A 27,492-nucleotide genomic window follows, 5' to 3' on the forward strand; every position below is an offset into this window, starting at 1 on the left:
AAATCATTTTGCCAACACAATTTCTTTTCAAAGCAGAAGATTAGGACAATTTCTTTCATAAATGTTCTTCATGATAAAAGAATAAAGGATAAACATGTTCACCACAAATCAACACAGTTATTTGAGATGATTATTTTTACTATAAAAAATAATTTCAAAATGATGCACCTATTCTGTATTTTCCTTTCCTTTTTGTTATACGTTAGCGAGAGTTGACTTGAGTTGAGCTACTCTCTGAGGTTCTTTCTGAAAGAGAGCAAAGCTCACTGCTCTCTGAGTCAGTATGAAACTCATTTCTCTGGTCTCATTATCTCATTCATTTAAAGAGTCATAGAATCTGGAAATCTGGATCTTCATCTTTTTTTTTTTTTTTATCTCTCACTGACCAGCTGCACTTTGATGACTTTTCCAGGCACTTGACTAATAATGAATATTGTGGCTGACTTCTGGCTGGCTTTCTTCTTATTTGAGCTCCCGTACTATTTGCCTCAATGTGCATGTATATTGTGTGGGATGGGAGAGGCCCCGTCTGCATGGCTGATGTAAACAATAAGCAACATTAAACCAAATTCACACAAACCAATAAATAGGAGAAAGGATTTATTTACAGAGTAGAAAATATCCCTTTATTTTTATTGTAAGATGTTTTTAAAGAGAAGGAAATACAGTGGTTTGGTTCATTTGCTTTTGTTTTCTAGATGTACACAAACAATTTAAGAAAGTTCAGAATTTTGTAATTTGATAGTCTGAGTGGCAATGCATAAGCAAAAATAACATTTAGATTGTTAATAAAACAGAGTGGGATTTAATATGTTTCTTACTTGAAAAAGATTCCATCTATTTAACTGTAGTGACTCTGATGAGGCTTTATGTTTTTCATTTTCTCATTATAACATGTACTTAGAAGTAACAAAATTGTTCCTGAATCTACGTGTGAAATATGTTATCAATTCAGTTAAGTTATTCAGTTAAGTCAAATGTTGTGAAGTAGAGGTGATTTTTGGTAGATCACCTGTCTGCTGCTCATATCCTAAACATAATTTCTTAGAATTCTAAATCCTATTAGTTAATGACGGTGAGAAATAACAAAGTTGAAGAGAGTTGCCCTTCAAAGATAGCCAGCTGTCAACCTACTCATAACATTAGAAAAAACTAGCTTAAGTCTTTTTCGCTTGAAATTACTAAATTCTATTTAAATGATTTTGACTATTTTTAAGCATTTTTTTTGTTTTGACTAAATTTATTCCTGTTGGTAAACTTTAACTAAAAGTTGTATAACCCCCATGAAGACTATCTTGAACAATATAAAGAGCCAAGCTTTCTCCTGAATGAAATAACAGAAAATGTGTACCCAACTAACACATGTTTTGTCTTGTTTTATTGGGTTTTTTTTTTGTTTGTTTTGGTTCAGAAGTGCCAAAGACATGCTGTTTCATGTTTTGTATCTGTGTCGTAACCAGTAGACACATGCTCGCAGAGAAGGTCATTGCCTCCCCCTTACTCATAGTATAAAGATCCCTTGAGAAATACCACAGGGGGGTAGTGAAACTGCCAACAGATACCAAAATCACTTTGTTACTATTTTAATTATAAAATGCGATCAAAAGCCCAAGCATTTGAATATTCAAACCGAATCATTACCATGTGTATAGGCAGCACATTTGGCAAATGCTGAAAAATTGAACACTGAGGATTTGTGATAAACTAGGGTTACAACAAAGCTGTTGGAATTAACGTTTTAATTCATGCTTGCGGGTATAAAGTCATAGCTTATCATGCCGGCCAGGCAGACTTGCTGAGTATTTCTGTTTCTGAACTCTTTTCATTGACATTTAAAAGCTCTTCCAACATGACGATACAGTTTCTCCTTCTGCTATCTATTACATGCTTAAGCAGTGAGAAGAACCCTTTAGGATGGATGATTGATACACATCAATTCACATCAAACAATTTGAGAAGGAAAGAAACCAAACGAAGTATTCTAAACAAGAGAGTAAAAGAAACTTGCACAAATAAAATAGAAATGAATTTTTAAAATGGCTGATTGTTGCCCCAAAACATATTAAAATTCTGAAAGAGAAGGCAAATATCTAAATTCTTTGAATACTTTAGTTTATCCTTCTCAGGTGTGATAACACCTGCAGAAAGAATCTTTAATTCCACAGAGGACATTTGTTGAACGAATTTACGTTAAAACTTACCTATGTGTCAGGTTTTTACTGGGCACTGGGGAGAAAATAGTGAAAAAACACAGTCCTCAAGGAGCTTACACTTTAACTAAAATGAAAAACAATGAGGTTGACCTCAACGAAAAATAGTGTAGTACATACTGTCAAACTACCAATCAGTGGCTTTCCCTGGTGAATAAAACTTAAGAGAGCCGTCAAAATGAGTAGAATTAAGAAGAAGAAATGGGACTATGCTTTGTCTTTGAATCCTGCCTGCCTAGCAGAGGTTTTAGGGGATGTTTGCTGAATTGAAGTAAACTGAAACCATAATGATGAACAAGATAGATAAAATGTGGGTTTTTTTAATTCCCATATCAGATGAGTCTTTAAAGAAAAAAAAATTATACTTATTTATACTTATTTGACTTCCTAGAGCCCAGCATTATTTTTATAAAGTCAGAGGTAAAAGTATTGAACCAAATTGGAGAGGCATGTGAGACAGGCTCAGAGAAAAGTCACAGTTCAATCGTGGGTCATTAAAAAATGGATTTCCCTAGTACTTTGGTTTCACTTATTCCGTAAATCTGGGAAAACTAGTTTGCATGTGATTTTTTTGCCCAAGTCTCCAACGTGGTGGCAGTTCTTGCTTTTTAGAACCAGCAGCAATGCAAAAGAATCCTTTCAAACAGCTTGTAAATATTGCTAGAATTCACTGTTCTTAGATAAAGTCTGAATACATTTGACTCATGCTCATTAATTAAATCATGTAAGAGTAACTGCACTGGAGACACACATTCTCTGTAGGAGAAACAATAGAAGTCAATTTACATCAGAATGGAGCCCTTTGGGCTCAAGAATCAAAGCACCTTAGTTCATTTTGCTCTTGCTCTAGGAAAACACTTGAAGATGTATGTTTAGCTGAGATTACAGGTAAGAAAGAATCTTTTGTCATTTCCTCTCCCTTTTTCATTCTTAGAGGAGCAAAATAAGATAATCAATAGTTATAATTACAATTTTCTTTTCATCAACCTTGCAAATGCCTCTTATATGTCATCCTTACCTTTAAAGATTACAACCTCTGCAAATCCGTGAAACATTTTCCTTATTCTCTGACAAAGTATTTATTATTAATTCCGGTACTCAAATGCTACACAAAATAGCAAAATGGTGACAGTAGTTATAAATAAGGTTTTAACAGTCATTGAAAGAAAATCATTTTACGCAAGGTGAGGATAATTGTTTCAATGCAGTAATTAAAGGTAAAATAATTTGGAATAAAAATTATTTTTTTTTATTGTTGCTTTATTAAAAACAAGATGTTGGATTCTGATTGTTAATTAAGCAATTCATTTTATGCTTCCCAAGTCCTAGTTCTTTTCTTTTTTTCTTTTTTTCTTTTTTTACATTTATTTATTTTTGAGAGAGAGCACAAATGGGGGAGGGGCAGAGGGAGAATGAGACACAGATTCCGAAGCAGGTTCCAGTCTCTGAGCTGTTAGCACAGAGCCCGATGCGGGGCTTGAACTCACAAACCTTGAGATCATGACCTGAGTTGAAGTCGGATGCTTAACCTACTGATCCACCCACGTGCCCCCCTAAGTCCTAGTTTTTAAACACCTGCTGAGAATAGATGAGCTGGACAATGTAAAGCATGACATAGGACACCACATGAGTGGACACTGAGAAATTACTACTTTTTAAATATTTATTTCTCTTCAATATATTCTACCTAACGTGAACACTTACTCATTTATCCATTTCGCTAATATTTATCAATATTGCCTATATTTCAAGTATTGGGCTATGTACTTGAGATTCAACAGTTAGAAAAAATGAATTTGTCATAGTATTTACTAGCCAAGTTGACATCCACATTGTGAGAAGAAGCTGAACATATTGAACCTTAATGGACTCTGATAACTATTTTGTAATTGTAATATTTATCAATGCTGACACAAAATGCCAAAATTATTGTTGGGACTATATTAATGAAAACCATCCATTTGATGTAACTCAAATAAAATATGTAATTACTTGAGTCAGCTTTTTACTTAATTCCTGACCGTTTGGGAACAATACGTAGCGAGGTGTATTGTTGTTATGAATAGCTCTGTAGGTTAATTATTCTAGGTACAGATATCCTCTTTGGGAGGAAGAAGACTTATTAGATAATAGAATGTTATAGATGAAAGAGGTCACAGATAATACTTGTCCAAGATGTAGATAAAGGCCTCAAATATTTGAGGTGAATATCCCTTGTGATCAAGCCAGTTGTTACCACATGCAAACAAAACTCCTGGCTGTCCTGTACGGCTTATTCTTTTGTGTATTATTTAGTTGCTAATTCTGAAAGACTATTATTGTCTGTATTTGCATCTATCTTTTCCAGATTCTCCATAGATAAATTCATTATGCACTCCTGCCAAATTAAATGTGGACCAGAATATCTATATGAGTGTGTTACCTATTAATCAGTATTTTGTGGACTTCCTTATCAGAGCGGTTTCTTTTTTATGTTGGGAAATATTTTTAAAAGCACAGCTCTTAAATGACTTTTTAAATGTTTGGTATTTGAAAATGTCAGGTTTTTAAGCAAATTTTCCTCAGGAATGAAGTGCTAGGAATCCCTGTTAAAACGGAATATTTTTACTGGGCCAGTCACGGAACTACCACTGTTCCCATAGTAACTCGTTCTTAGATGAACAATGAAGCAGAGAGACTAGTATGTGTATTGATAAATCTGACCCAATCGTATTTGATAAATCCTCACTCATATCTAGGATGAGACAGTGTTTTTATCAGGGACTATAAACATATTGATCAATTGTACAGACAGGGAAAATTAGCAATTGTGAGGTATGCTTTTACCTTGTGTCTGAATTTTCACTAGATGACTTCTCTATGATCAGGAGAATTTACAATTTTGATGTAAGGAAGAAAAAAATCCCGTGGAGTATTTTTGCAGAAATCTTCAGGATTTTGGTAATGTCTGGAGTAACTTTTCCTTATTGACACAATTTTACAAATACTGATCAAAAGTCTTGAATATAGCAAATGATTTGATGGATCTACACCAACATTTGGCTCTTTCAGCAAGACTGGAATCCTTAGAGAAATGAGCCAGTTAAAGGTCAGATGCTTATTAATCTGTTGAAAAATGAGATGGGTAATTGTCATCCATCATTTAAAAAGATGTATAAAAACAAAATAATAAATAAATAAATAAATAAATAAATAAATAAAATCTATTGCTTCTGAAGTTTGTCTTGCAAACACCTTAAAGATACTCTGATGTCTGAATATGCCTAGAAACCCATGCCTCCATCTCTTGCAATCTTTTTTGCATTTTTTTAATGTTTATTTATTTTTAAGAAAGAGAGAGAGATACAGAGTGTGAGTATGGGAGGGGCAGAGAGAGAGGGAGACACAGAATCTGAAGCACATTCCAGGCTCCAGGCTCTGAGCTATCAGCACAGATCCTGGTGCAGGGCTACAACCTAGGAACCATGAGATCGTGACCTGAGCCGAAGTTGGATGTTTAACCGACTGAACCACCCAGGCCCTCCCATCTTGTAATCTTTTTTGTTCACAGAACGTTTTTTTTCTTAGAACCAGCATCAGGAAATGCAATATTTAAAAATATTCATTGTCTTGCATCAACCCCTAACTCCCCAATAGGCTTTATTTATTTTGTGCCCCTATTAGACATAGCATCAGGTTTCTATTATCAAATAGGATACTTTTCAACTATATCAGTTTAATTATACAATTGTCAATTATTCTGGCCCTAATTCTTTGTTTATACATTCAGAATGACCTTCCTGTACTTATTGGTGTGAAGGCTTGACTCTCCAGTAGATTTGGAACCCCAAGTGGTCATGAACTTTACTTTCAAACCCCTGGTCATAACACCTAGAACTCAGTACATGCTCAATATGATTCTTGGTGGGGGAGTTGGGCTGGGAATGGGTTCTTGCTGCTTCATAGCTAGCAAGTAGCATGGTTCTCACTGAAGGTTTATGAATGTCAGCTAATGAATGACCACAGATTTTACCATTTTATATAAAAATATGTATGTATTTTGCAAAACAATACATTTTAAACAAACAATTCATTTTGATACTTGTATTTTCTTTCCCAAAACATCATTTAGAATTTGTCATATTTCTTAAGTGCAGTGGAAAGTTTACATCACTGTACTCAAAGAAAAGGAGATAGACTCTATCAGTGAATTCAGGTGTTTGGATTTCATCAAGTAAATAAAAAAAAAACTTTAAGGAAATTGCTGTGTGTGTGTTTGTATATGTATTTATTTACACATTAAAAGGAAAAAAAAACATTTTAACACCAAAAAATTTTGGAAGGATCTAGCTTAGTGCTTTAAGTTTGATACTTCGGATTTCGTGTAAAATCTCATCACATTTTCCTTATTTTTCTTATGCTTCTCTGAATTGATGAAAATGTTTAAGAATAATGCAAACCAAAATATAAGTACCACAAATTCTGGCTTTCTATTAAGAAAATTTCCATAGAGGCACCAGATGGCTCAGTCGGTTAAGTGTCTGACTTTGGCTTAGATCATCATCTCACAGTTCCTGAGATCGAGCCCTGCGTTGGTCTCTTTGCTGACAGCTTGGAACCTGGAGCCTGGAACCTGCTTTGGATTCTGTGTCTCCCTCTCTCTCTGCCCCTCCCCCGTTCATGCTCTGTCTCTCTCTGTCTCAAAAATAAATAAAACGTTAAAAAAAAAATTAAAAAAAAAGAAAATATTAATGTTCAAAATTGATGTTGAACTGTGTATCTTTTTCTTTTTTTAAAGATATAAATTTCACATAAATTGTCCCTTGCTTTAACTATCATTCTTTTCACAATATCTGTAAGAGTTAGTAATATGTTAAGGATATTAATTAACTGCAAGATTATTCTTTATTTATCAAAACCTCTTCAATCAGGACTGCCATGGAAACGGCCTTAAGTTGATGATCAGGTAGATTGACTGGCACACAGAGATTTGAGGGTATCTTTCGCAGGTAGGTCCATGGGAAAATAGTGCATGTCTAGCCTAGTCCAAAATTTAAATATATGACTAGCTTAGTCCAAAAGTTAAATAAGCAGTAGGATCTGCCTATTAGTTTTAGACACCGGCACTGACATTTGTACCATCATCTGCAAAATGAGAATAATATTACTAGCAGAATTGAATGAGTGAATATAGGAAGAATTTTTAGAATACTGATTGATATAAAATAAGTGTTTAATAACTCTTTGATAGACTTAATACTACTAGTGATGGTAATCTTGTACTTTAGGCAAAGTACTTTTACTTCTGTTTCTTTTACATGTTTCTTTTTCTGTAAAATAGAGATATTGCTATTACTTATTTACAAGTTTGTTATGAGCATTAAGTGAAACAATGCATGTAAAGTGTTTAGCACATTGCCTGACATATATAATCAATAAATGTTAGCTTTATTGCTATTTTAATCAGTACATAAATTCTTCTCTACCATACTGCCGCACTTACTCAAGTTATGAACAGCTTGTTTGAGGCTCTGTCCTGTGTGTGTGTGTGTGTGTGTGTGTGTGTATTCTTTTGAGGGAGAATGTTGGTCTGTTCAATCCCAGTTCAGCTCTGTAAAAATGATGGGGGAGGGAATCCATTGTGTGATTCATTTGTCCTGGTCTCCAGATCCCTGGGGCGGGAGGGGGGGGGGGGAGGGAAGGAGGGGAGGTGGGAGGGGGAAGCCCAGTGCATGGACAATAGCATTTTCTCACAAAAAGCATTTGTCCCTCCTTCCCCAGTCTCCTTTTTCATGCACAGTCCTCTCCCAACTGTTGCTACTGTTTGGCTCAGGTTCAAGATAAACAAACATTGTTATCGATTCAGAAGCCTCCTTCTGATATTTGCAAAGACAGAAAAAAAGTGTCTAGATCTTGGTGTGTCAGTTTATTACTTTTAAAACAAAATTGCTTTGCACCATGGTACTTCCCCATCTATTTATTTGAAATTTTCAATTTCTTTCTTTCTTAGACAGTAATTACTCACCACTCATATATGCAGTCATTGACAGGATACTGATTTATTCTCCATTACACCTAGGGGTCTGCTGCTTTATTTTTCTTTCTTTATTTTATCTATAAAAGAAAGTCTATGCTTTAATCTTCCTTGAACTGTGTCCTATGCTTAGTTCTTCCTGCGGGAAGTAATTCATTCCCTATGTGCCCTTACTCTCTGGGGTTTTTCCATTCTAACTTTTTTGTTTTGTTTTGTTCCTTTTTTTCTTGTTTTTTTTCCTTTTGTTTTTGTTTTTGTTTTTGTAATGGGCCCATTTTAACCCTTTCATAGTTTAGATAATCTTGCTTTGATTCTTTGATTACATAATTCAGGCATAAATCCTATGTCTACTATATTATTTCAAATTCATGAACATAGTCCTTTATTATTCCCCCCTCTTTTGCTCCTAAACCACAGAAGAATATTTCAGTTCTTCCCAGACCCACCCTACCTCCCTGATGATGCCAACCTGAAACAGAGTTCTGCCTCTTTCTTTTGCTTCTGAAAGAATCCAATGCAGCTTGACCATGATTTACTAAAGATACGGCTTTAATTGGGCAGGGGCATCACACTGCAATGCCTGTGTCTCTCAGCCATCTCACATACCCACACTTCATGCAGTGCTCCAAACCACTCTTTTTTCCACTTGTCAAAAGCCATCATTCCCCAATAACTCTCATCAAGTATACACAGCCTCCTACAAAGTCTAATAAATTCTATGCCATCCCTCAATTTGCTCTACTATAATCCAAGAAGGTCAAATAATCCTCTAGCCAGACACAGATAAAGTTGTACCTTCTCCAGTTAAAGGTGGTGTTAACCAGCAAGCAAGATGACCCACAAACCTTGAGTTGCACAATATTCACATGACTAGTGGTCTTCTATTATTTGAATATGAGCACAGACGCGTGTCCCTTTCTAATTGTACTTTCACAGGAGCACAACCAGCAACAGAACTGGTTCATCATTCATCTTTTTACAGACACGTTTTACGACCATTCAAGAGATCCAACATAAAACCAGTCAGTACTGCTTTACCACCTCTCTCGAATCACCAGCTCTCACAATCCACAGCTAGTCTGCCTCTCTTTCCTCATCTGCTCTGTCCATTCACTAAGCATTTTATACTAACACCCAGCTGGGGCTATTCTTTTGCTTCCCCTGGTTTTTCTAATAATAGAATCATTAAAGGTCTTCCTTTCCTGATTTTTTCCTGTATATTCATCCTCACCTTCCCAATCTCAAGGTGGCAGGGCCAGTTCACTCCAACCAGGGCAAATTCTCCCAGAATCTACAAGCCTGAGAATATGGTTCAACTTTACCCATGTGCTGAATAGAAGCAAATCTTTTCCTCTTCTAGTCTGAGTCAGACCTAATTTCCTGCTTGAGAATGACAGAAAGAATTCTCATTCAAATGAAATCTCATCCTCACCACAACAGTATGTCATGGCCCCGTGATGGGGACAATTGTGTGCTTAGGAAGTCTAGATTATTCACTTTTAAATAGCACCTGGACAGAGATGCTTGTACTATAGCCCAGGTGACAACACAAGCCAGAGATTTCATTTACTTTTTTACATTCTTTTCTTTAGCTGGAAATAGAAACCAGGACTGCACCTTCATAAACTATCACTGGCTCTGGAACGTCTTGCATAAGAAGATAAAGATATATATCTTGTGAAAAAATAACCTTTGGGCAGAAAAAGAATAAATCTAGATCTAGAAAAAAAGTTATTTAACTTGCATGAGTAAAATTCCACTAAAATTAGTCCATTTTTTCTATTTCTATGTAGAATATTATATCACAATTAAAACAATTTATTTTAGATGTCTTCATTGCTCTAAGGCAAAAAACAAACACACAAACAAAAAACAGTAAATACGTGCCTTCATTTTCACATCTACAGATCCTGTTAAAGTGATACCCTAAAAGAACAACAAAAATGTCAAGATTATGTCAATTGATCAGGATTCCTCATGCCTTGAATATTCAGATGATGCTGTGAATTTCATTAGACATCAGTGCTTTCTTGACCCCTTCACCCAAACAATCTCATAGCAGTCAAGGTATGATTTCCTTCTATCTAGTTGATTTTATAGTTATATGTATTAACTATATTTTATTTATATATTTACACTTACAGTTCCATTATATATACTTATGCATTTGAACTGTTGTGTTTATATGGTTATTATGAGTATGTATACATGTATACACATATTTAAATGTGTATTATGTGTTTATATATACATGTTTGTGTGTATATACACATTTATATGCATACTCATACATACATATGCATATTTGTATATTTACTTTTACACAGTTACATTAAAATGTCATCTTTTTTAGGACATATTATAAAGCCCTCAGTTATGCTTCAATTATCTCTCACATCTTATCAGTCACAAAGAAATACCTCTTAGGTTAAATTCCATTTCTTATTAAAATGATTTCTACTGAGGAAAATTAGATGACTTTTGTGTTCACTATAAACAATTTCCATTTTGATGGGTACTCTACTCCCTAATGCTGCCTCCAGATTCTAGGGCTGAACCTTCTTTGGTATCTACAGTGACACCATGAAAGAGACAGCATTTCTGCCTCCTATTCTCCTTACCCAACAATCAGCCAGAAAGCCAAATGTCTTCCCACCCTCTTAATCACAGATCCATGGACGAGGCAGACGTCCAAACTGCCTGATTCTTTTGTCTAGAATTCTGGGTGCTGGTCCAGCCCTTCCCTTTGGCCCAAGGCTGTCTTTTGTTTTTCTCCATCTGCAGGATTCCTGGCTTATGGCTATCCAGATGCCCACAGTGACACCACAGTCCAGGCTGAGCTCTTACTATCTTTGATGTGCTGTAATCATAATTGAACACTCAGTGTGTTTCCTCCCTTAAAGGGGCCTTTAAAGAAACAGTCATGGCTCAGGAAGGCATGCCATCAGATTTTGACAGTATCCCAACCTCCGTGTTTCTAGGAAGCCAGCAGGACACCCCCTGGGTGTTCGAAGAGACTTCATCGTATTTCCTTTGATCAAATTTCTAGCAAGGATTCAATTTTATAAAGTCATAACAAGAGCAATAAGAGAATATGGCTGTCAGTGGGTTGTCTTAATTGAGCTAGGTCAGTTACTTATGCAGTTTCGGCTTAACATGGTCCTGTTTCTTTGCATTTACTGGTGTTTTTGAAACCTAAGGCAAATCTCTGGACTGGTTATCAATTCCATGACATATGGCATATTTTAAGTAGTAGTTGCTGGAAAATAAGGAATTATGTGTGGGTGGAATTAATCCTTATTTCACCAATAGCATCCTCTTCACTGTCTGTAAAAGTCATCCAGTAGCCAACAGGCTTTCCTGTGCCTTTTGAATAAAACAGAAGCCCACACTAGCAAAATGTAAACGTTCTTACAGTCTACCATCCCTTTCTCCCAGAGTCTCATTTTCCCATAGCTGAGTTAAAATTCTAGACCAAGACAAAATTTTTCTATAAGGGAGTCTAGTAAGATATAAAGTGTCTCCTTGGGAAAAAAAAAAGGTCTTTGTAGATGTCATTAAGGTCAGAGTCTTAAGATGAGATCATTCTGGGTTATTCTCCAAATCCAATGACAAGTGCATGTTTTACAGGTGGAGAATACCCAGGGCACAGGCCACGTGAAAACCAAGGCAGAGAATGGAGTGATGCATCCACAAGCCAAGGAATACCTGGAACCACCAGAAGTTGAAAGACGCAGAGAATGGAATCTTAGAGCCTCTGGAAGTAGCATAGCTCTGATGAAACCTTGAGTTTGGACTTTTAGCCTCTAGGACAGGGAGAAGATAGATTTCTGTTGTTCAGGCCACCAAGTTTGTGATAATTTGTTACAGCAGTGCTAGGAACCTAGTAGAAAGTCTAAATTGTACATATTTTAGATTTTATGAGCCTTGCAGTCTCTGTAGCACTTTGCCTCATAGTGTAAAAATAGCCACAGACAATATGCAAACAAATGACCATGGCTGTGATTCAATAAAACTTCATCTATAGAAACTGAATTTTCCTATGTCAAAAAAATATATTCCTTCTTTGAGCTTTTTTTTAACATTAAAAAAGCAAAGATTGTTTTTGGCCTGTTGACCATGCAAAAAAAAGCAGTAGGCCAAATTAGGCTTGCAGATGGTAGTTTGTTAATCCTTGTCCTAGAGTATAGTAGAATAATGACAAGTGTAGGTGGGACAGCATTGGGAATGCAGATTCTACTCAGTCTGGAAACTGGTTTCAATGTCTGACCCTTTTCTTCTTTGGAGATGCCTTGTACCTCCAAACCCAATTTCTCAATGGATCATCCCAAGCAACAATATGTGGATCCCTGCTAAGAGTCTTAATGGTGCCTGATAGTACACAAAAAATCTTTGATAAACTTTGGGCTCAGCTCCCAGTCTCCTTCATCTCCTATCACACTGATACCCTTGGAAGCCTGGGTGGCTCAGTCAGTTGAGCTTCTGACTCTTGGTTTCGGCTCAGGTCATGATCTCACAACCTGTGAGTTTGAGACCCACTTCCAGCTCTGCGCTGACAGCGCAGAGGCTGCTTTGATTCTCTCTCTCTCTCTCTCTCTCTCTCTCTCTTTCTCTCTCTCTTCCTCCTTATGCCCCGCCCCTGCTTACAATCTCTCTTTCTTTTTCAAAAATAAATAAATAAACATTAAAAAACCTGATATCCTCTTCTCTTTAATGTCCTGGAATAATTGTTTTAAACCTTGCTTATATATTAAAACCATATATGATTTTATATATTAAGATCAAATATTTTATAAATACATCTGTGTGTGTGTGTGTGTGTGCACGCATGTGCATACCTAGGTCTTATCTCAGAGATTCGTATTTTGCTATTCTAAGGTGGACCCTCAAGTATGGGGATTTGTAAGTTTTTTCTACTTAAGAATGGTTACATCAATCTGACACTGAGACTTATTTGTTCCCAAAGATCCTAAACCTGGGATCGTAAGCTTTAACCATCAGCCCCATATGTGTAGCTGCAGAGAAATTTGGTCTCTTGCCTTTCAGAATTCTTATAAGGCCCATTAATTTATCAAAATAATATTCTAACACAGTGTCTTTCCAGTGTTCCGGAAGAGAAAAGCTACAGCTGTCAGAAGTTTGACAGACTGTTGAAATCAGCTATGGAAATTGGGAATTACAAAATGCCATGGGGGATTTTCCTGTGACACTACAGAAATAGCAAACTTTTTATCATGGCTGAAAATTCAAATAGAGAAGAAGTCTAAGTGGTAAATGATGTAGAGGTCTACGATACCTCATTCAAGAATCTGTCCCCTCCCTGAAACATTTAGTCACAGTTTGCTCATGCTCCCTCATGAACCTTCCCCCCACCCAACTTGCTCATATCTCACACAAGGAAAGCCTAACAAGAATCAGATGGGAGATTTGACTCCTCGAGGAAGGAGGCACACCTTCTGAGGCTGTCTTGTTTGTTCATTTTTAATTCCCATTTCTTCCTGCTCTCTTTGTTCTGGTTCTCTCTACCTTTCTCCCAACATATACTGCCAATTTCTGTTAACCTTCTCTTGGGAGTTTTTTTGACAAGTATGGTCGTGGAGAATGGCTTTGAATAAAATATTTATTCAATACTTGATATTGTCTTAGACCTTAGGCCTAAGGCCTTTGATTCCCCTATTTCCCATACATCTATAGGAGGGAAATTAATAAAATTGATAAAAAACTTAGGTAAGCCACTGTTAATTTTTGCAAAGATATACATGTATGAAAAATAAGCATAATCATTTTTTATTATCAGAAATATTTTTGAAGCCATACTTTTTGTGCTAAAAATGTATTCTGTGGCCTTTAATTTGTCCCTTCTTCAAATTTATCTAAGAGATTTTTGGTAAAAAGACACCCCAAACCTATATCTACTGAATGGACTGTGTATCTAGGAGTGATTTAAAAGGATGTACCTAATAGTCACTGATTCTGTAGCTGTCATAAACCAAAATAATAATAGTAATAGTAATAATAATAATAATAATCAACATATCAGTAAAATCAATGACCTTGAGACACCTGGTCCCCCCTCTCTGTGACTAATTTATAATCACTAGCTTCACTAATGACATGAAATAGCACATATCTAGAAAGGATTCTAGACATCAATAATATATTTTATCAAATATATCAAACGTATTTGTTTATTGATTTCTTTATAACATGTCAGCTTTAGTAATAATGATTTATACTTTCAAATAAGCTTTGTAAGTGTATTCACAATTTACTGATTTTTTTTCACCAAATTTTTTGCCTTTGGAGTAGCCATAAAGATTAAAACAATTTAATAGGTAGGTAAGTAACAATATTTTTCACAATATAAAATATGTCATCTGTTTTATATTATGCTAAAAGACAGGGATCATTTTACTTTTTTTCCTCCTCAGTATTCAGAGCTCAGGACAGTAGAAGTTGAATCATGTCAAGAAACAAAGAAGGGTTGAAAGAGGATACTTTTGAGGTCTGAAAGGTATGGATTCAGAATCTTGCCTTGTTACTCTTTTTCCTTTGTAATTTAAGAAATATCATTTGATTATGCATTGATAATATTATCTGAGTATGAGTTTTCTCTGTAAAATAAGCTTAATCTCCAATTTGGGTAGTTGTTGGAATTTAAAAGAAAGGACATAACAACCCATTTGTTGTTTTGGGTACAGAGTAGACTCATCTATAACCTGGGAGCTAATAGTATTCTCACTTTTATACAGTGCATACTTGGGTTTGATAACAATAATAAGGTTCCTTCCCATTTATTGTTCACAATGTTCACTAACAAAGGCAAAATCAATATTCTTCCACAACATGTATGACTGTCCTTTCTCTCAAGAATGGAGAAAAGTACATAACTGTGCTTAAAAAAAAAAAAAGCCAGAAGATAAAATGAGCATCTAACCAAGAAAGAAGAATAAGACAAATTATCATAGCAGAAGAGGATTCACCATTACTTATCTTAGATAAGATAATAAAAGGATATTATGAAAAACACTATGCCCTTAAATTTGCTAAGCTAGACAAAATGGACCAATTTCATGAAAAATACAATCTATCAAAACTCACACAAAGAGAAATAGACAATTTGAACAGGACCACATTAATCAATAACTAATGAGCTTCAAAAACAGAAAGTACTAGGCCTAGACTGGTTCACTGGTGAATTCTTTAAAACATTTAGGAAAAAAAATGCAACCAATTCTCCATAATCTCCTGTAGAGAGTAGAAGCAGAAGGAATACTTTCTAACCCATTCTATGAGGCCCATATTACCCTAAAATCTACTAGAAAATCTAATATCTAATATCTCTCATGAATATAGGTGTAAAAATACTTAATGAAATTATAGCATATCAAATACAATGTATAAAAATAATTATACACCATGGCCAAGTGGGATTTGTCTCAAGTATACAAGTCTTGTTCAACATATGGAAATCAATGAATACAATCCATAATATCAATAGATTACAGAAAAAAAATCATAGGATCATATTGTTAAATGCAGAAAAAACATTTGACAAAATCAAACACCAATTCATAATAACTCTTAGCAAACTAGACATAGAGGGGAACTTCTTTAAATTTATAAAGCACACTTACAAAAAAATCTACAACTAATAACATACCTAGTGGTGAGAAACTAAATACTTTCACCTTAGATTGGGAATAAGGCAATGATGTACCCTCTCACACTCTTTTTCAACATTGTACTGGATATCCTAGCTAAAGCAATATGACAAAAGGAGAGAGAAAGAGATAGAAAAGAAAGAAAGAGAAAGAAAGAAAGAAAGAAAGAGAAAAAGAAAAGAAGAGCATACAATTTGAAAAGGAATAAATAAAATGATCCACTTTCACATATGACATGGTTGTCTATGTAGAAAATCTGAAAAAAAAAAGACAAAAAGCTCCAGGAACTACTTTGCAATTATAGTAATGTTGCAGGATACAAAGTTAATGTATAAAAGTCCATCAATGTCTCATATTCCAGCAATAAACAAATGGGATCTGAAATTAAAAGCACTTTACCACTTACATTAGCATCCCTGCCTCAAACTAAAATACTCAAGTATAAATATAACAAAATATGTACAAGATCTATATAAGGAAAAGTACAAAACTCTGATGAAAGAAATCAATGGAGAGATATTCCATGTTCATAGATAAGAAAATTCACAATTTTCAAGCTGTTAGCTTTTTCCAAGATCTATAAATACAGTGCAATTCTACTCAAAATTCCACCAAATAATTTGTCACTATTGTCAAACTAATTCTAAAGTTCATGTGAAAAAGACAAAAGACCTCAAATTGTTAATGTAACATGGAAGAAGAACAAAGTTAGAGAATTGACTCGACCTGATTTTAAGGTTTACTATAAATCTATACTAATCAAGATAATGTGAAAAATTAAAAAAAATAGAAAAAAATAGAACAATGAAACAGAATAGAGAGCCCAGAAATAAACCCACAAATATAGTCAACCAATCTTTGCCAAAGAAGCAAAGACAATTCAATGGAGGAAGTACGGTCTATTTAAGAAATAGTGCTGGAACTACTTTTCATCCTCATGCAAAGAAAATGAATCTAGATACAGGCCTTCACAAAAATTAACTCAAAATGGATCATAGAGCTAAGTGTAAAACAAAAAAAAAAGCATTATTTTTAGGAAAAAAATCTAGGTAACCTTAGGTTTGACAGTGACCTTTTAGATATAACACCTAAAACATAATCAATGAATAAAATAATTGATGTTACACTTCAATAAAATTAGAACTTCTAAATTGCAAAAAAAAAACAAAAACAAAAACAAAAAAAAAACATGGTTTAGAGAGTGAAAGACAAGCCAGAGAGTGAGAGAAAATATTTGCAAAACATATATGTGATAACAAACTTGTATCTGAAATATACAAAGAAATCTTAAAATTGAGCGATAAGAAAACAATTCAATTTTTAAAAAAATAAGCATAGGATCTGAACAGGCATGTCACCAAAGAATGTATACAGATGGCAAATAAGAATATTAAAAGATGTTCAACATCATATGTCACTAGGGAATTGCAAGTTAAAAAAAAAAAAAACAAGGAGATACCATTATAAACTATTTTAAATGGCTAAATCAAAAAAAAATCTGATAATGCAAAATGCTGACAAGGATGTAGAGTAGCAAAAACTCTCACCCCCTGATGTTGGGGATACAAAATGGAAAAAGCATTTGGATGATAGTTTGGCAGTCACTTATAGAGTGAAAGATAGGCTTACAGTATAATCCATCAATTATGCTCCTAGGTTTTTCTCTAAATGAGTTGGAAAATTTTATCCACACAAATACCTGCCCATGAGTCTTTACAGCAGTTTTATTCACAGTTTCCAAAAACTGTAAGAAATCAAGATGTCCTTCAAAAGGGGAAATGGATAAACAAACTGTGTTGCATTCCTATAATAGAATATTATTCAGCAATAAAAATAAATCTATTAAAGCTATAATAAAACAGGGAAGAAGCTTAAATGCATATTGCTTAATAAAAAATAGTAAAAATGATACATATCTTGTCATTCCAACTACATAACATTCAGGAAGAGGTAAAACTAGAGACGGTAAAGAGATCCGTAGTTATAAAAGGTTTTAAGGAGAATAGAAATGAACAGTTGGCACACAGAGGATTTTTAGATCAGTGAAACTATTTTGTATACTACTGTACTGGTAGATATTATGCATTTGTCAAACCCATAGAACTGGACAACACAAAAAAATGAATCCTATGGACATTCTGGACTTCAGCTAATAGTGTATCATGATTCGTTCACCATTTGTAACAAATGTATTTCAATAATGCAAGATATTAATAAGGCAAAGCCTGAGAGGGGAGAGAAGGAGTATATGGGAATTCTTTGCACTGTTTGTTCAATTTTCTGTAAATACAAAACTGCTTTAAAAATAAAGACTGTTAACTTTTAAAATAAAATAAAACAAAAGCATGGGGGTCCAACCAAAGGCCCAAGTTGTTAGTATATCATAGTCTCATTTCTTCAAAAGAACATGGTTTCTTCATCATGACACTCAGTTACCACGGTTAATCAATACTCTAATGCTACACTCATCAGAAGAGCATCATTTACTAGGAGACCAATACTTTGAAGTGAGTAGAATATACAAGGACTCTGACAAAAAAAAATTATAACATTCTATTCTTTGTGAGATTCCTGCCATGAAATAATTTTCATTTTTAAAGTTCATTTGTTTTGAGACAGTGAGAGAGATAGGGAGGGTCAGAGAGAGAGAGACAGAATCCCAAGAAGTCTCCATGCTCTCAGCAGAGAGCCTGATGTGGGGCTTGACCCCACAAATCGTGAAATCATGACCTGAACTGAGATCAACAGTTACACACTTAACCAAATGAGCCACGCAGGCATCCCGGAAATAATTTTAACTTTTAAAATATTTAAAATATAACCAGGCAAGGAAATAACTTCAAGTCCAATGTAGCTTGAGGTCAGTGCAAAATTACTAGTGGCAAGACTGATTCCAATATAAATTTCAGCTCAGGTCATGATCTCACAGTTTGTGGGCTCAAGCCCATATCAGGTTCTCTGCTGTCAGCACGGAGCCTGCTTTGGATCCTCTGTCCCCCAATCTCTCTGCATCTCCACCACTCATGCTTTCTTTCTCAAAAATAAATAAACATTAAAAAAAACTTTTTGTAGACATAAAGTGAATCACAACATTATGCTGGAATTCTTAGAAACCTCAAGTGAGACAGATGCGGTATACATTGTTAGGTTTGTTTGTTTTTTTTTATCTTCATGAGGACATCTCTATTACCCTGATACAAAATTTAATTAGATGAGCAGTGTTATAAGATTAAAAGCAGATATGCGTGCACATAAAAATGCACATTCCTAGAGACCAACTACTTGCTTTTCAAAGTGACTCAGCCTAGGATATATGTCTCTGGAAAATAGCAGCAATTTGATATGCACCTCATGCACCGCCTTTTATTTTTCCCTATGGCATAAGGACAGTTGTCAGGTTGGAGACCTTGCCATAATGCACAGAGCGACATTAGTATCTGACTTATGTCCATCAGTGATAGCAAGTGAGGTTCCTTTTTGATTTCATTCAAGAAGAGTCTATGTTATTTAGTAGGAAAGTTTCATAGCCTGAGAGAAGAGCTTTCTTAGGTATGGCTCTATATATGCTATCAAGTCTCACAAATATTGCTATCATCTGTACCAAAGGGTTGAGGGCTAAAAAGAAGTCAATTAATTATTTGGCCTCCCTGACCCCTAATTTATAAATTATGATTTTCCTAATGCTGTCCTAGTTTTTAGAGAGGCAGCGTTAGTTAAAAATACCATATAAATCTAACTTAGTTTTATAGAAATAGTCTGCAGTAGAGTTGACATCTGACCTCTTTAGTCTGTAAACTTCTGTAGTCAGTAAGTGTAGTAAACTACACTTTCCCCAAAGGAATATAAAATGTACTTAGAGAACTGGTAAAGCATACAAGAAGAGATGGCAAATACTTGGGATGCCTGTAGTATGTACACTAAAAAGAGAAACTACAGCCAAAAATTATCTCCTGCTTTTTTTAAAGAAAAATAAGACAAATTATAACATTTAATGTGCTCCTACAAAGTATTAGGCACTGTCACATAATTTGCCTCAATTAGAGCCTCAGTATTCCTGTGGAGAAATATCATCACTATTTTACTGTTGAGGAAGCTCAAGCCCAGAGAGATTAAAGAAAAAGAAGAAGAAGAAGGAATAGGAGAAGGAGGAGATTAAAAACAAGATGAAGAAGGAAGAAGAAGAAGAAGAAGAAGAAGAAGAAGAAGAAGAAAAAGAAGGCAGCAATGGAGTAGGAGAAGAGGCAGAAGGAGAGGACAGGTGAAGTGGAGGAGGGGAGGAGGAGGAAGAAGAGGAGGAAGGGAAGGAGATGAAGGAAGAGGAGAAGAAAAGGGAGAAGAAAAAGAAGGAAAAAAAGAAGAACAAGAACGATCATTATTACCACCTAAGTGTGAAGTCTAGATGTCATCTCTTATGAATAAACCACACTGCCTCTGAATGGCATTGAATTCCCAGTCTTCTGTCTTTAGTATCTCTTCAAGATCTAGTCCTCATTTCCTATTAGCCATTTCCTTTGAATTTATTTCCCAGACCCCATTTTTACATCTTTTACTCACTAGGAGAATGGGGTTAGGCCAGTTAATCTTGATCTACTCATTGTCTTAGAGAGGTGACAGGTAAGGGGGACAAATAGAAGGCAGGTGACCAAGTCTAATCTCCTTGTCATCTGGACCTTCAGGTAAATTGACCAATGATATTCTCTAGGAAGAAGAGACTTATGTGGGAAATGCCCTTAATATGATCTCTCTGGATACATATTATCTTTATTAAATAGGATGAAAGAACTATGAGGCATGGCGCTGAAGAGAATGTTGTATAAGCCTACACTTCTCTTTAAATGCCTCCTGCTGTCTGAGGAACTCCATGAACCTGACTTAGAAATCTCATCTTTTCTGGGCCTGAAGCACATTTCCAATACAGGAAGGAACTACGTGGGGATCTGCCTTTGAAGTTAAAGATTTCTTTCTGCTTTGTGTGAGCCTCTTGGTAGCAAATATTCTGGAAATTTTAAGTAAAACTTAATATACATTTCTAATTCGTGTCTGGGTTGGTAATCTAAACCCATGTATTATCTTACTCACCAAATTGACTATTACTTACATATACCCATAGTTGGTAGAGTATAATGGGGAAGAACTAGTAGATTGGGAATTCTAGAGTAGTTGTACAAATTCTATAATTATGGATGACTGGTGTGTCTGCATCTCTGTTTCCATGTCATCCTTCGACACCAAGGCTGGGTCTCTGAAAATTCAATTTATGTGATTCTCTACAGTAGCAACCATTGGATTGTAGGCTGGTAGACTAAGTAAGGGGTGGCATATCCCTATCAGCGGATAGCAGAAGAAAGTCAACATTGTGGAATTAAGCTCCAAGAAAATTTCAGTCAGGCACCTTAGAGCTATTCAATTTTATTGTAGTGGGAATTGGATTCTGGCAAATATGATGTGAGTAGACTGCTCACTACATTGCTCATTGCTCTGGGTCAGTCTCAGCCTATCAATAACCAATGCTGTGGTTGGACCAGCTTTCATGGTTCTTATTTTGATTGCAAGATGTCCTTCAGCACCAACCATCATAAAACTTTGAAAAAAATAAAAATATATTAGTTACAGAACCTGAAAATTGCATAGAACCCCTGGGGCCACACAATGAAGTTGCAGGTAGAGAGAGAGAGAGAGAACGGGCCAGTGGTTGTGATTTTATTGGGGTGGAGGGTGGGGGCCTAGGGTTTCAAGAGTTCATTCTTCATTGGTGAATTTAGAATGTAAGAGTGGTAATTTAAGCTTCAGAAGAGAGAGAGAGAGAAACAAAACAAAACAAGTGATCCAAATGTTCAGTTTTCAAGATTAACCAAGATCCCTAAAACAAAGGAAACTCAGTGAGGACTTGGGTGTTTTTTGTTATTGTTATGTTGTTGTTTTTGGGTTTTTTTAGTTGTGTGGCTGGCAAGTGTTTATTTGAGATAGTAGTTTTTGAAATGGATACCTCTTATTTTTTTTTTTTTATTTTTTTTTTATTTTTTAATATATGAAATTTACTGTCAAATTGGTTTCCATACAACACCCAGTGCTCATCCCAAAAGGTGCCCTCCTCAATACCCATCACCCACCCTGCCCTCCCTCCCACCCTGCCCTCCCTCCCACCCCCCATCAACCCTCAGTTTGTTCTCAGTTTTTAACAGTCTCTAATGCTTTGGCTCTCTCCCACTCTAACCTCTTTTTTTTTTTTTTTTCCCTTCCCCTCCCCCATGGGTTTCTGTTATGTTTCTCAGGATCCACATAAGAGTGAAACCATATGGTATCTGTCTTTCTCTGTATGGCTTATTTCACTTAGCATCACACTCTCCAGTTCCATCCATGTTGCTACAAAAGGCCATATTTCATTTTTTCTCATTGCCACGTAGTATTCCATTGTGTATATAAACCACAATTTCTTTATCCATTCATCAGTTGATGGACATTTAGGCTCTTTCCATCATTTGGCTATTGTTGAGAGTGCCGCTATAAACATTGGGGTACAGGTGCCCCTATGCATCAGTACTCCTGTATCCCTTGGATAAATTCCTAGCAGTGCTATTGCTGGGTCATAGGGTAGGTCTATTTTTAATTTTCTGAGGAACCTCCACACTGCTTTCCAGAGCGGCTGCACCAATTTGCATTCCCACCAACAGTGCAAGAGGGTTCCTGTTTCTCCACATCCTCTCCAGCATCTATAGTCTCCTGATTTCTTCATTTTGGCCACTCTGACTGGCGTGAGGTGGTATCTGAGTGTGGTTTTGATTTGTATTTCCCTGATAAGGAGCGACGTTGAACATCTTTTCATGTGCCTGTTGGCCATCCGGATGTCTTCTTTAGAGAAGTGTCTATTCATGTTTTCTGCCCATTTCTTCACTGGGTTATTTGTTTTTCGGGTGTGGAGTTTGATGAGCTCTTTATAGATTTTGGATACTAGCCCTTTGTCCGATGTGTCATTTGCAAATATCTTTTCCCATTCCGTTGGTTGCCTTTTAGTTTTGTTGGTTGTTTCCTTTGCTGTGCAGAAGCTTTTTATCTTCATAAGGTCCCAGTAATTCACTTTTGCTTTTAATTCCCTTGCCTTTGGGGATGTGCCGAGTAAGAGATTGCTATGGCTGAGGTCAGAGAGGTCTTTTCCTGCTTTCTCCTCTAAGGTTTTGATGGTTTCCTGTCTCACATTCAGGTCCTTTATCCTGAAATGGATACCTCTTAAAAGAAAAAGAACAACTGTCAGGCTGAAAGAGCAGACCTAGGCCAGCCAACTAGTAACTATGTCCCCGACATGGCCTCAGAAAGAAGTTCCCACTCAAACCTCAGACCACGCCTCCTCCCCTTGAGTAACTTATGTTTTCTAAGAAAGCAGACTACCGATTGATGCATTCTTCCGAAGTCTAAGGTGGGAGGAAGGGGAGTGTGAGAGGCATGGAAAGTGTGACTAAAAGAGGGAGGGCATCTCTCAGGTAGGGGCCAGAGGCAGGAGCCCTCAACCCTGTCCAGGCTTAGAATGACCTGGGAGCATTTTACCCCTCCCCAAACCAATTAAATCAGAATCTCTGGGGATGCTGTTTGGTGCTAGGTATTTATATAGCACAGCAAGGCTGACAGCCAATGGTTAATAGGTGACCAGTGAGAAACGTTCTGTATACACCAAGCCCAAACATGTTAGAGACCCTCAGACACAGTGGTTCTTAAACTTCAGGTGCATCAGAATCTCCTGGAAGACTTGTTCAAACACAGATTGCTGAGCCCCACCCCCAGAGTTTCTGATTCAGTGGGTCTGTGACCACCAGGCCCAACATTTGCATTTTTTTTTTTTTAATTTTTTTTTTTTTCAACGTTTATTTATTTTTGGGACAGAGAGAGACAGAGCATGAACGGGGAGGGACAGAGAGAGAGGGAGACACAGAATCGGAAACAGGCTCCAGGCTCTGAGCCATCAGCCCAGAGCCTGATGCGGGGCTCGAACTCACGGACCGTGAGATCGTGACCTGGCTGAAGTCGGACGCTTAACCGACTGCGCCACCCAGGCGCCCCCCAACATTTGCATTTTTAATAAGTTCCAGGTGAGCTGATAATTGCTGATCTGGGACCACACCTTGGCAGCCATTGTTCTATCCTTCCCCAGCCAATCAGCTGAGGCCACGACCCTTCCCCAGCCAATCGGCTAAGGCCAAGATCCCTATAAAACCTTTGTGCTCTTGAAACCCTCTCCCTCTCCCTCTCCCTCTCCCTCCTCCCCCCCCCCCCCCCCCCCCCCCCCCGTATCTCACTGCTGTGTCATTGCAGGTAGGGGATTGAGCTCGAGGTAGCTCGAATAAAGGCTCTCTGCCTTTGCATCGGACACGGCTCCCTGGTGGTCTTTGGGGATCACGGATTCTGGGCATAACAAGGCCTTACACTACACTCACCTTCAACAACTCATTTGTGAAGATTTGGTCCTCACATTTACTGCTTAAGAAGTTCAGATTTCTAAGCCTTGGAGGGAAGTAATGGCTTTGAAAATCAGAAATAGATAAGGACTACCAGCAGCTTATCAGTCTTTTAAAAAAAAAAAACAGATTTACTTATGATTTGACATTTTCTAAAACTAATATTAAAATTAGCTCTGCATTCCTGGCCCCTTTATACTGGCCTCCAAATTAAGCATAGTGATAGTTTATTTAGATATTTATTGCACTATCTATGTCCTTTGGATCCTCTGAGAAACAGATGCCAGGATGGAATTCGATGTGCAAGGTATTTGTTGGGGGAGACACTTGTGGAAGAAGCAGAAGTAAACAGGGAATGGTTTAAGACGGCAGTAAGACTCTAACTCTCCTGAAGGGAGATGGGGAAAGAAGGGTTGCTGAAAAATTCATATGTTGAAGCCCTATCTCTCAATGTAGTAGTATTTGGAGGTGGGTCCTTTGGGAGGTAATTAGGTTTAGAAGGGGTCATGAGCATGTGGTCTCTGTGATAGGATTAATGTCCTTATAAGAAGAAGACACCAGAGCTTCCTTCATCATGTGAGGATATATGGAGAAAGCATCCATCTGTAAGACAGGAAGAGGGCCTCCTCTGGGCACCAAATTGGCTGGCACCTTGATCTTCAACTTCTCAGATTCCAGAACTATAATAAGTAAATTTCTGTGGGTGCCTGGGTGGCTCAGTCAGTTGAGCATCCAACTCTTTATTTCTGCTCAGATCATGATCCCAGGGTTGTGGAATCAAGCCCTGTGTCAGGCTCCATGCTCAGCATGGAGCCTGGTTAAGATTCTCTATCTCTCTCTCTCCCTCTCTCCACCCTTGTGTTCTCTCTCTCTCTCAAAAAAAAAAAAAAAGAAGAAGAAGAAGAAAGAGAGAGGGAGGGAGGAGGAAAGCGGGAAGGAAGGAAGCAAAGATAGAAATTCCTGCTGTTAAAGCCCCCTAGTCTATGGTATCCCTGTATAGAAGACTGAGCAAAGTGATACGATTTAAGTAGGAAGAGCCTCAGGCTGCAGCAAAGTTCTGAGAAAGTTTCAGTCATGGTGATGGTAAATCAGCAAGCAAAACTTGTTCAGTAGAACCTCTCATTGGGCAGTAATGGGCCAGAGGTGTAACCCTGCTGGGCCCAGTTTGGCTGCAAGAGCCTTGGAGAACTGTGGTAATTATTTCTATTGTTTACTTATAATCTTCATTTATAAGTTCCACCACATTTTATCTAATTTTTAATTATATGTCAGATACGTGTGTAAGAGAATTGTAGAACCTGCAGTAATATTATTTTCCACAGGAAAGTGATTTCTTTGCCACTGCTAGCAAATAAGGTGATATGATGGTAACCTTAGCCACTTAGGAGTTGAGCTTAGGTTGGGTTGTAGTTTTAGATTCTGTTCACTTAGGTTTTTCCCTATTTCTCATCCATGGCCTTTCTGGGTTTTTGATTGTTGAGTTCAATGGTTTTTTATCTCCTTAGCCATGAATATTTCCAGATTGGGTTCTGTCTTTTGGATTTAGAGTTTAGCTCCTTAGCCTCCACCCACAGGCCTTTGAGTCTGGCGCATATCTTAAGGAGGCATTTTGTACTTGAAGCAGGTCCCCTTGTCTAATGGGGCTTTGATTCCTAAGCACCAAAGGCTGAAAGGGATTTTACTTTACCCTTTTAAATGTTTCAGACCTAGCCTTCCAGCATTCTGCTCTACCCCAAATCTTAAGAAATCTCTCATGGAGAATGCCAGGTGTGCATCTGGGGCTCCTCTAGTTAGCAGTCTGTTATGCCAGCTTTCACAACCATGGATCCCATTGTTTCTCTGTTCCCTAGCAGACGCCCACTACTTCGGTCATGTCTGATCCTTAGTCCATGCCCAGAACTGACAGATGCCTCCAGTGAAGAAAGCGGTTGGTTATTGTCATTGCCCTGATCAAGTGGAATTTTAATTTATTTAGTCCTTTCCCTAGGTGTGTTTTTAAACGGGTTTAAAATGTGATTTTGGTAACATACCAGTTTTCTAATTGTTACAATGAATCATGGTCTCAGTTGATTAATCAATTTATTATATTATGCTTTTTGGATTCTGAGACATAGAAATACATTTCTCTCTCTCTCTGAGATCATAAAGGAATTTCCCCATGTTTTATTCTCATATGTAAAAAGGTTTATTATTTTTACATTTAAATTTTTAGTCTAGTTGGAATTTGTTCCTCTGTGCCGTGTGAGGCATAGATCAAAATTAGTTTCAAATGCAATTCCAGTTTTGTCAATACTCTTTATTGGATAATTCCAGCATTTTCTTACCTAAGTTGAGATGCTGCTTTTATATTGTAGTAAATACCCGTATATATTTTGGTCTATTTTTGGAATTCTATGTGTTTACACTGGCTTTTCTGTTTGCTAATGAAAGTGTACACTGAGCCTTAATAGGCATGTCAGTCCCCGGAAGATACAGTCTTTCCCTCATTTTGCTTCTACTTCAGAATTTCCCAAGTTTTTCTTATTAGTCTATTTTTCCATATGAACTATAGATATAAAAGAACAAAAATAGCATTTTATTGTGGTCTCATAAAATAACTTAAGGAAAACTGATACCTTTATGATGGTGAATCTTCTTAGCTAAAAATATTATATTTATTTCCATATGTTCAAGAATTCTTTTGTGTCCTTTAGTAGTGCTTTAAAACATTCCATGCATATATCTTTCACTTTTCTTATTTACTGTATTTCTAGGAGTTTGATTTTTGTTGTTGTTGGGGTAAATGGTGAATTGTCTTTCATTTTTCCTTCTAAATGGTACACAGAAAAGCTGTTGATGTCTATGCTAATTTAATCGTTGAGTCTAACTTGTTAGATTTAGGTGCTTCACTTGGATGTCACACCTACAGAATTAGAAATAATTATATTATTATACAAATAATAAGAGTTTTAACTTTTTTCTGCATTTATTTTTAATTTTTAACTTCATTCTCCTATCTGAATGCCTTGTATAATACCACTGATAAAAAGTGATAAAATAACAGTGTTAGGATCCTACTTTTCTTAGGAAATGTTCCATTGTTTTCTCATTAAGCATTCTGGTTTGGCAAGTGAGATAAATATGTTTTACAGGTTTAGAAGGATTTATCTACTTCTATTTCT

The 27,492-nt window shown here is 36.4% G+C and overlaps 1 long non-coding RNA gene across 1 annotated transcript in view; it reads left to right on the plus strand.

Moving 5' to 3' along the window:
- Positions 1 to 14,678: 14,678 nt before the first annotated feature.
- LOC109269692 (uncharacterized) overlaps positions 14,679 to 27,492 on the plus strand; it is a 55,781-nt gene continuing 42,967 nt past the window's right edge. Inside the window, exon 1 of the long non-coding RNA XR_002081221.2 lies at positions 14,679 to 14,737. This is a non-coding gene — a long non-coding RNA (uncharacterized LOC109269692). The remainder of the gene's footprint in view (positions 14,738 to 27,492) is intronic.

Source organism: Panthera pardus, unplaced genomic scaffold (genome assembly GCF_024362965.1).
Source record: "Panthera pardus isolate Hobbes unplaced genomic scaffold, ASM2436296v1 HiC_scaffold_10, whole genome shotgun sequence".
Lineage (NCBI taxonomy): Eukaryota > Metazoa > Chordata > Mammalia > Carnivora > Felidae > Panthera > Panthera pardus.